The following is a 10,522-nucleotide window of genomic DNA, read 5'->3' as shown; positions in this document are numbered from 1 at the left end:
TTGCAGTCTTGATATAAAGCACTGAAACAATCCTGAATCCATTTCTCCAAGACAATAGCTCAGACAAGCTGATGGGGAAGCAAGGGACTTGCCTTATTTGGAATAATACTGCTTGCCCATCCACGGTAGGATGCAGGAGGTGGGGAAAAAGAGGAGGCTGATGGACCAGCATACACACCTGAGTTTCAGCCTTCATTATCACAAATGAGGCAAGTCCCCTTATGGAACCCTGTACACCATGTCCACACCCCGTACATCATATTGCAATACATTTGAATGAGAGACCATTTATCCAGCATAAAATTATCATTCTACCTAAGTAGAAAAATTCAAAGTTCCATTTAATAACAAGGCATGAAATATGATAATTGCTTAGAGAAATTTATGGTGCATTTTTATTATTATTACTTTTGCAGCCTACCGCTGCTCTTTGATTCATGAGGCAATTGCAAATGTGGAAAAGAAAGTTGCCATTGTTTCCAGTGGCAGTGAATGGTATTATATCTAACAATTAAATAGTAGAATCAAGTGCCATAATAAAAAGAAATAGCTATCACTAGTTCCCAAATTTCTTTGTATGTCTCTGCATCATGGACAAATAACTGAGAGGAGTGTAATTTTGCCACAAAGCTAATTGCAGGTCAGTAAGGGCTACACCTTTACTGTCTGTCTTAATGCACTGGCTTACATATGATAAATGCTAATTTGGTTGCTTGAATGGAAGATTTCTGTTTTGAGTTGTTTCTATTTTGACCAAGAAGCACTTGTTCTAAATATACAGCTATATAATAATAACAATTTGTTAATGATATATTTTTGGGTGAAGTAGATTTTAGACAAGAGGAATGCCATACTTCTCAAAATATGCAGAGTAATGAAGTTTAATTCTTTCTGAAAAAGACACTATATCCAACCCAGTGCACTAGTTTTTATTCTACTGTATAAATGACCTCATAAAATCTCCTTGGTAGTTCAGGTCAGGTTATTTACATAGCATCCTTTGATCCTTATCAGTCTTTGCGATTTCTTCCTAATATCATCACTGATGTGAAATTAGATGGCCCACATTCCATTTCTTTAAGACATTCAGCACATGATATAAATTCTAGGAACTAAATCTTTTGTCTCTCTACATGTGTCACCTTATAGGAGGAAGAGTGTGCATGCATGTGTGTGTGTATGTGTGTTAGAGAGGGAGAATGGGGGAGAAATCATTTGCGTTAGAAGTGACCTTTAACTTGAAAAACTGTGGAACTTAATGCATATTCAATTCACATTTCCACTAACACAGTCTTCAAAAGTAAATTTAAGAGTTTACTACAGTTCATGACTTGATCTGGAGGCTCCTTCCGGGTTTCTTTAACACTGGGCACCTACTTTCCTTTCATTCATGACCTTGTTGAAAATTCATTGGCGAATTGTCTGAAATACAGAACCAAAATATTCCCTACAGGTTTGATACAGAAAAGAGAAGGCATAAAATAACAGCACATCCTTGTCCTCTCTTCTGCTTTTTCTTCTTTTTTCTTTCATATAAAAACACTTGTCACCTTCAGCAAAGCAAGACTTTTGCAATAAGCAAATAAGTTTTGGAGTCTTAATATAATAATCCAAAATCTTACTGAATGTGCATCAGGTGGAGTCACCATTGGTGGTTTTTTATCGCATAAATTCTCTCCCTACACACACTGTAAAACAGGTTCAACATTATTTAACCTAATTTTATTTCTTCATATCACAGGACACTTCAGTGCTCCTAGTAAGTTGCTGTGTAATGTCTTCTTATTTAGCTATTATTTCTTTTTTTTGCCTGCGTTGGGTCTTCGTTGCTGCACGCGGGCTTTCTCTAGTTGTGGAGAGTGCGGGTTACTCTTTGTTGCGGTGCACGGGCTTCTCATTGCGGGGGCTTCTCTTGCAGAGCACAGGCTCTAGGCGCGTGGGCTTCAGTAGCTGTGGCACGTGGGCTCGGTAGTTGTGGCGCACCAGGGAAGCCCTAGCTATTATTTTTTATTTTGAAGAGCTTTGCTCTTTCTAAGTCGATATCCAGAGACAGATAGGAAACCAAAACCCGCCTACAATTAAAATATTTAATACCAATTTCAAATATTTCTTTCTTGATTTCTATTTCATGAACATTTTTCACACAGTTATTGGATTAAAAGACTATGTATTCATATATTTTTTCCAGGCCTATTTAATTTTAGAAGTTAAAAGTAAAATCAAACAACACAGATACAAATCCCTCTAGCTATAAATTCCCCATCTTATTTGCTCTAGAGCATTTAAACAGCTACTCTTATGCTCTGCCTTGGGTGTTTTTCATCCTTTACTCACTTTAAATGGTTGATTATATGTTAAATTCTTTGCCAAATTTATCTTTATTATCGATGTTGCTGTATCATATTTGATGAATGTAATGCTAAAATTTTATTGAGAGATATTTATTGTTGGGTATGATTTATAATAGTTTATTTGTTAAGTGTAAAGATTTTTTGTAAATTCTTATGACAATAGTAAGAAAATATTTAAATAATGAATAATATTCTAAAGCATTTCCAAATGTAATAATATTGGGGAGATAAAAATGAGAAATTAAATAAGCATATTTTCTCTATGCTTTGTCCTAAAGGAGAAAGTCTGTGAATGGGATTGATTTTTTCTTTAACTCAGAGGATAGCCTATGAGAGATAACATGACATTAAAAATGATTGATAAGCTTATCTCAAAAAGTTGAAGTGAAAGATAATTTCAAATGCTCCATGGAATTGGAATGATTATGAATTGTGTCTACTCCTCTAATGGACTCATTTCCCTACTTGGATACTGAAAGAGCTTTGCAACTCCTACGTGATCTAAAATGAGGATGACCAAATATTTTGCCTTTCAAAATAAGACTCTTTGAGGTTAAAAAGGAAGACACTTAATAATTATACTAAGATACTAAGCATCAGTGCAGATTGTCTCAGACAATCTGAGACACCTACATACATCCCTCCAGCTGGAGAATATGTATTTCTTTGGAGGTAAGTTACAATAATCCAAATAAAATGTTTAGTTAAGATGAAGTACAGAAAATACAAGGAACCCAAAATAACCAAAACATACTGGAAAAGGGAACTAAGTTGAAGGACTCATTTTCTGATTTCAAACGAACTATAGCAATTAAGAAGGTATGGTTCTGGCCTAAGGATATCCATATACACGAATGGAATAGATTCAAGAGTCCATGAATAAATCTTTACATTTATGGTTAATTTTGACAAGGGAACCAAGACAATTCAAAAGGAAAACAAGAGTCTTTTCCACAAATGGTGCTGGAACAAATGGATATCCACATGTAAAATAATGAAGTTGGACCCTTGCTCATACCATACTAAAAATTTGACTCAAAATGAATCAAAGACCTAAACGTAAGAGCTGAAGTATAAAATTCTTAAGAGAAAACATAGAGGTAAATTTTTGTGACTTTGGATTAGTCAAGGGTTTCTTAGATAGGACACCAACAGCACAAGCAACAAAAGAAAAATAGATTAGATTTCACAATAATTAACAATGCTTGTGCATCAAAAATCACTATCAAAAAAGTGAAAAGACAACTCACAGAATGGGACAAAATATGAATAAATCCCAGAATATACAACTTAACAGTAAAAAGACAGATAACCCAATTTTATTAAACGGACAAAAGATTTGAAAACACATTTTTCAAAGTAAATATACAAATGACCAATAAACATCTGAAAAAACACTTAGTATCATTATTTGTTGGGGAAATGCAAATCAAACCCACAATGAGCTACTATTTCACATTCACTAGATAATAAGTAAAAAAGACAGTAACAAATGTTAGCAGGTATGTTGAGAAATTGAAACGTCATACCTTGCTGGTGGGGATGTAAAATGGTCCTGTCATTTCAGAAAACAGCTTTCCAGTTCTTCAAAAAGTTAAACACAGAGTCACCATATGTCCCAGCAATTCCACCCCTGAGTACATATCCAGCAGAACTGAAAACACATGTCTACACAAACATTTGTACATGAATACTCAAAACAGCATTATTCATTATAGTACAAACAACTCAAATATCTATCAAGTGATGAATAAATAAAACAAATGTGAAGCTTTTAAAAAAATGAAGCTAAAAAGTATGCACTTTGATCAGTAACAACAACCATGACAATGTCAACTACCTTTTGCCTACCTACTCAAGTCAGGTATCAAACAAAAAACTCAGCATATTTCCACTGGATAATAAACTTTCCTCTAATACAGAAATACCAAATATAACTTCCTATCTGTTGCTTTAACTTTAAAAAACTATTTGAATTTTATATTTTCATTCTTTTAAAATAAATTCTTTTCACCCTTTTCTACCACAAAGCTATCAGGATCCTCTATATTTTTACTCTAATAGATTTAATGGTTTTTTTAAGTACAGGTTTTAATCCCAAATTATTGTTAGAGGTTTAAGGCTGAGTTCTCACTTCCTTTTATTGACCTCTTCATCCTCCTCTTATTTATCAGCTCTCCACTTAAAATTAACTTTATGATAATAATTAATAACATATAATAATAATGATAATACACTCCGAGTGCAAAACTTAAAATCCCATAATTATAACATTTTTCCTCCTTCCCCACCCCATGGCTATATTTTGCATTATGTTTGTTTGTTTGTTTATTTTTGGTTTTTTTGTTTTTGTTTTTTGCTTAGTGAAAGTATTGGATTTATTTAGGTGCATATTTATCCTATATTGAATCCTATATTCAATAAATGTGATTGAAAAACAGTCTATCCTATTCTTTAAAAAAACATATAATTGGATATCTAATTCATTTCTTATATGAAAATAAATTCCAGGAGAATCAAATAGTAAACTTCTATTTTTATTTTTATTTGTTTTTAGTAAATGTATTTATTTATTTTTGGCTGCATTGGGCCTTTGTTGCGGTGCCTGGGCTTCTCATTGTGGTGGCTTCTCTTGTTGTGGAGCATAGGCTCTAGGTACACGGGATTCAGTAGTTGTGGCACACAGGCTCAGTAGTTGTGGCTCACGGGCTCTAGAGCACAGGCTCAGTAGTTGTGGCACACGGGCTTAGTTGCTCCGCAGCATGAAGGATCTTCCCGGACCAGGGCTCGAACCCGTGTCCCCTGCATTGGCAGGAGGATTCTTAACCACTGCACCACTAGGGAAGTCCTCAAATAGTAAACTTTTAAAAATAAACCCACAAAAGTTTTAGAAGAAAATGTGGAACCATTTATCTATAAACATGGAGTGGAGAAGTGCTTTCTCAGCTGGACATAAATACACATGCCATAGACAAAATATATTACTTAAATTATACAAGCAGTTTAACTTTAAAATATAAAGTCATAAGAGAAACACAAATTGCAAAAACAATGCAATATAATTTTTAGGCAAAGAGCTAATGCTCTTATTTAAAAATTAAATAAGAGAAAATTAAAACAGTAGAAAAATGGGCCATGGACATAATCAAAATGTCACAAAAAAATCTATACGATTGGATTTTGCAGAAAATCATGAAATTTCCACTGTTCATTATGCTTGAAACAATAGGGTAGGACAGTGAAGATTTTCAAGCTACAGAAGAAAGTATAAAGTTTTGTCTACTTTTTTTACCATTCTCTGCCACAGCCAGAGACACAGTGGGGTTTGCGGATTCTCCTTGCAGAGTTCACTTCCTCCTACTTCCTCATTTTTACTGCAAAGCGGTCAACCATCTGAAGCAGACCAGGCTACGGAATCTGGTGTAGGTTTTAATATTGGTGCAAATGATGATGCAGGTTCTGCATCATTTTGTTTGCACTTCAGTTATCAAAAAACCAATAGAGGCACAAAGCACACACACTAATCAAAAGCAGTCAGAGGTAAATGGATTCAGCTCTCCAAGGCTTTTCAACCTCCTCAGGGATGCACACCCCAAATTACGACCCTCATGGGAGGAACCCTCAGGCTCAGGGAGTGTGGAATCTTGGTCTTGCTGCCCTTTAAACAATTAGGTCTGTGCAGAGGCCACATCCAAACCAAAAAGTCTGCTTACTGTAATTAAGAGTGTTTTTTTTGAGTCACGATGTGTGTGGTATGAGGCCTTCAGTAGGCTTGGCCCTGACCTGGGCACCATCCTCACCTGCCTTGTGTGTCAGCAGTGGTCCACGGAGACTGCAGAGGCCACAGTGCCTGCCACGAAGGAGCAGGGGTGAGTGGGATCCATGGGACCAGCGTAGCCCATGATGGAGGCTGACAGGCACCTTGCCTTCCAGGAGGGAAAATTTCAAAGGGAGCTCCTTCCACGCCTGTGTGCAGAAATGGTCACCTCCCCTTCTAGACCAGAAGGACTTGTTTTTTATCTCTCCCTGAACAGAGGAGGGAAATTAAATCTCATTCCTTGTGAGCACATAGCAGTTCTTTTCTCAACATAGGTGTTAAATCTTTGCTGGTTGAATAGTGGATATTTGCAGCATTAAGCCACAAAAAGCAATACACCAGGACCATTTCATGTCTCCACCAAGAGCCACTGGTTCTCAGTTTATGACCTGTATTATAATTTTCTTGTGTACATAACTGCCACTCAAAACCTTCTTTATTACATTGACACATTCTAAACAAAAAATTTTAACACAGAAGCCAACTAGAAATATGGCTTCAATTTAGGATATTCTCGTGGCTGCATATGATTTGGCAGGCCTGATAATGAACAATTAAAGAAAATCATGAGTATTTTCTGGAAGAAGTGTCAAGATGCTATCCTAGCCATTTTCTAGATCCTTCTGATTAATGGATATCTACAGCTTATAACCACTAGATTTATAAAGAGAGTACTGAGTATGAACTATGGGTTCCTATTGTTTATTCCTAAATCAATACCCATAAAGCATTGAAATAGTTGGCACATTTTGCTGCCCTTGAATTGACAACGTTGTTCACAGCTCTGTAAAAACATGGCACTTTTTGACATTTGTAGAAATAGCAATTACCCATACTAAGGAACACAGAAAAGCCCCAGTCAGCCTGTCTGACTTTAAAAGTGTCCAGTGACATGATCAAAATTGCTTCAGAAACACAGTTACTCAAGTGAATAACTATTAAAATAATGAACCCTGGGAGGAGAATCCATCTTTACTGAACCAAGTAGGAGTTAAACACAAGGCCAGCATCATTGCAACAAAGCAGAGCATATGTTTACCTTAAAACAAGACAAAACAAACAAAAATGAAGGTTTTCAGCATTTTACCTTATTTCTCCATTTTGTCCTTTCCTGAGACAAAATTTAACATGAAGAAAGCAACCACATAGCTGGGGAAACAAATATGACATGTTTCATCCTCAAGGCCTGGTCTGATCCTCTGCGGTAGAGTTGCTGTCAATTAATGTAGATGCTTGGAGCCCAGAGGTTGTTACCCAAGCGATAAAAATACCTGCCAGAGCCCCATAGTTCAAGCTCTGCTGCCGACGTACAAGGCAGTTCTGGCCATTTCACTTACCCGTTCTCTTATCTACTCTCCTAATCTGCAGAAAGGATCTAGATATTCCCCTCTAATTCATTCTTCTAGTCTTAAAAAGGGATTAAAATCCTCCTCAACCTTACAGGTATATGGCTCAACTTTAATGAAAACAAAAGAAATTAAGATAAAAATCACTGGTGTACCAACACCTTGACTGTTATCATTTTTAAGTCCCGGTAGACCTAGCAGTTTTGAAAACAGATTGTAATTAGATATTTTAAGGGCTTCAGAATATGCTATCAATACTTTGTACCCTAATATGTTTACCTTCTGCCCTCTCTGTGTGTGTCTGTCTGCCTGTCTCTCTCTCTCTCTCTTTCAGCAAATTGCAACTGTGAGGCTCACACCTGCTTTATCAGCCTCTGTGGGGGGTTCAACAAGAGAGACCTTCCCAATAAACCCTACAGAGACAGGGCTTTGCCTCACAGCCTGTTCGTTGGGGACCCCAACCTCACACAGGATTTACCCCTAAGAAGGTGATAAGGTCACTTCCCATTACAGGTAGATTCTTAAGCAGCACTGTGTCAGCAAAGAACAATGGCGAAATGAGTTGGGGGTAAACAACAAATGTCTGACATTTTTCTAAAAACTAATTGGCTTTATCCCTGACAAAGTTAAACCCCACTGCCTTAAATAAACAAACTTTAATCACAATATTAAAGACATCTAGTGACAAGTAATGGTCATCAGGTCTTGTGAGAACTATTGTAATCATAGGTCAGGTCTGGAAACCTTGCAGAGATTTATTGTTACTACTGCTCTTAGTCATAATTCATTTTATACAGTTGGAAATATAATCCCACTTTTGACAGATGGAGTAACAAAGGTACACTGTTTGGGTGATTTGTCAAGGGGTGTGTGTAGGATCAGAGGGTGTCAAGGTCACAGGTAAACCTAGAGTTGCTCACCTGTGTACCTGTGCTGTCTAATACGGCAGCCACTACCTGGTGAGCTCTAGAAACGTGGCCGGTCCAAACTGAATGTGATCATAAGTATAAAATACACATTGGATTTTGAGGATTTAGTGCAAATATTAGAAAGTAAGATATCTCAGAAGGTTTTTTGGCCATTTGTTGAAATGCTCTATTTTGGATATATTGGGTTAAATAAACTTTATCATTAAAACTCATTTCACCCATGTGTCTTTTTCCGTTTCTTTCATGTGGCTAATAGAAAATTTAAAATTACATACGTGGCTTTCCTTTGCAGCTTGTATTTTTTCTGGAGGAAGGTGCTGTGTTACATGTTTATCTCGTAAGCTCTAAGAACTTTTACCTCCTGTTTAACACACACACACACACAACCCTCTTCCGAATTAGTCATCAAGATAAAATTATACATATTTTGTTTCTTCTTCAGGCTGAAATGTCATGTGCCAAATCCCTGGTGTATTTAATTTGTCTACAGTTAGAATTGAAATGTTCCTTTTAATCACAACCAAAAAGACATCTTTGTAATCGGTTACCTCAATTACCATTGTTAGGATGATGTAATTTGGCATGAACTCATGAAATTAAGATTCAGCAACTTCAAATCTTTCCCCCTTGAATGAAACAAATACAATGAATATATCAAATAACCCCCAAATTCTACATTTAACTAAAAGTCCAAACCTACTGTTTTTCCCCATTATTGAATTGATGTTTTTAATGACAATAGCAGGAAGGATAAAACAATAATTTAGGTTTGAGATTTCACCTTTTTTTTTTTAAACTTTGTTTCTATAACAATAATTTTTTTTTTTTTTAATATTTATTTATTTATTTATTTTTGGGTGTGTTGGGTCTTCGTTTCCGTGCGAGTGCCCTCTCCAGTTGCGGCAAGTGGGGGCCACTCTTCATCGCGGTGTGCAGGCCTCTCACCGTTGCGGCCTCTCGCGTTGCAGAGCACAGGCTCCAGACGCGCAGGCTCAGTAGTTGTGGCTCACGGGCGTAGTTGCTCCGCGGCACGTGGGATCCTCCCAGACCAGGGCTCGAACCCGTGTCCCCTGCATTGGCAGGCAGACTCTCAACCACTGCGCCACCAGGGAAGAGATTTCACCTTTTTTTAACTGATGGAAGCACGTATTGGATTTATGTAATATGATGAAAGTATAGGACAGAAAGAAAATGAAACAAAACAAAATAAAATATAAAATATGCCAAAAGGCAATTGAATTGCCTTAACCTCTGATAATCAAGTAGCTGGAATATTTGAATTGCTATCTGATTATATTTAAGGATTTAAATTTGAATTCCTGATGCTCGCAGAATACATTTTCCTGCCATCTTTCATGTCACCAGCATTCTGAGAGCTGAGCTGGCAACTGGCTGAGTACAGTGCCTGGTTTAATAATAGCTGGATTTGTCAAAGAAGATGGCTCGTTCAGTCTCACAGGTTGATGAAGTTGATTTAATTTAGCTCCCTAAATTGCCTCATATTGTGAATTTCAATATGCATGTGTAAAGGCTTCCTTTCTAGTGAATTTTTCTGTAGAAATCATTGTTGCCATTGGATTTGGGGGTATATTCTCTTAATTTTTCATTCTCAAAGGTGCTGAATTTGTGCTCACTTAAAATTACATGATTAATGACACTGTTAGTGCCATGATAAAATTTGAAAAGAATAAGCACAGAGCACGTAACTAAAACAAATAAGACTTTTTTGGGGTTAATTAACAGTGACGTATTAAGGTCATAGGCTGCCCAGTTGCCAAATCACCCTTTATTTCCATCTGACTTAAAATTCTTTTTACCTGTTTCATTTATTATTAAGGAAATTAAACACACACACATATACATATTTTTTTTTCTTTTCTTGAGAACTCATAATTTGAGATTTATGTCCGCTAAGTTAATAATGTACTTATACAGTCATTATGACAATAAAATTTAAAAGTCACAACATTCCCTTTCCTCATAGAAATATAATTCCATGTCGTATCAAAAGACATTTTATTTGCTCATAAAAATTGCAGTTAGTTTCCTATTCTAGATCCCCAGAATCTTGACAAAGAT

This window comes from Balaenoptera ricei, chromosome 2 (genome assembly GCF_028023285.1).
Source record: "Balaenoptera ricei isolate mBalRic1 chromosome 2, mBalRic1.hap2, whole genome shotgun sequence".
Lineage (NCBI taxonomy): Eukaryota > Metazoa > Chordata > Mammalia > Artiodactyla > Balaenopteridae > Balaenoptera > Balaenoptera ricei.
Note: the sequence above shows the minus strand (reverse complement) of the source record.